This window comes from Oncorhynchus mykiss, chromosome 13, assembly GCF_013265735.2.
Source record: "Oncorhynchus mykiss isolate Arlee chromosome 13, USDA_OmykA_1.1, whole genome shotgun sequence".
Taxonomy (NCBI): Eukaryota; Metazoa; Chordata; class Actinopteri; order Salmoniformes; family Salmonidae; genus Oncorhynchus; species Oncorhynchus mykiss.
Window position 1 is genome coordinate 73,139,779 of NC_048577.1, and position 969 is coordinate 73,140,747.

Consider the following 969-nt stretch of genomic DNA (forward strand, 5'->3'; position numbering starts at 1 on the left):
GAGGAGATTATTCTCTGTTAAGATCATTTCCTTTTGTATTTTTAGACAAATGTAAAATGTTCCTGTTTTGATTAATTTAACGGAGTGAGTTAGGTCTGCTCTATACCAAATTAGCATACCCCCTGAGTCCCTTCCCTGTTTCACACCTGGTAGTTTGGTGGATGGGACTACCAGCTCTCTATAACCTCTATACCATGTTTCTTTTAGGATGACAATGTCTGTGTTTCTAATGTCTTTGATGAAGTCCAGGTTCCTGCTCTTTAGTCCAAAGGCAGATGACCTCAGACTTTGATATTCCAGGATGATATAGTGAAGGCTTTGTGCTCCATAAAGTGTCCAATGTTGTTGGTCGTGTGGTTTGGCCTCAGGCCAGTAAGTGTGAGCAGAGCCTGCTGAGTATCTGGTACATGTCATTGGCTTGGACTAGTGTAAGTGTGGGGGTTGGGCCTGTTTGCCTGCTCATGGCCTGGGCGTATGTGTGACTTCCATGTTGTGGTCCTCTTTGCGGGAGTGGGGCGCATGGGGTGGGCAGGAGGGGTATAGGTCTGATCTGAGGGGACCTAAATGGGGTGTGGGCATAGTTGACTTGGGGGGGGGGGTGATGATTGGTTGGGGTGGGGGTGTGTATGTGTCTGGGGGTGCTGTGGTCTGGATGTAAGTCCTCTTGGCGTGGGTCCTCTATGTGTAGGTCCAGGGGAGGGTCCCACAGGTCTGGGAGAGGGTCTGGGTGGGGTGTCTATTGATCTGTTGCTCCTGTGTGAAGTGTTGGGGCTGTGGTTGAGAGCGATGTCCTTTAGAGTCCAGGCGAAGGTGGGCACTGCTGCCTTGTAGAGGTGGACCTGGTCATGGAGGCTGGAGGTCATGGAGGCTGTTCAAGTCCAGAGGGGAGGGGTGGGCCAGGAAAACATTTAGTTTTGAGGCACAGTCACGGGAAATACTTGCATTCACCCACTGTATGGTAGCAGGGTG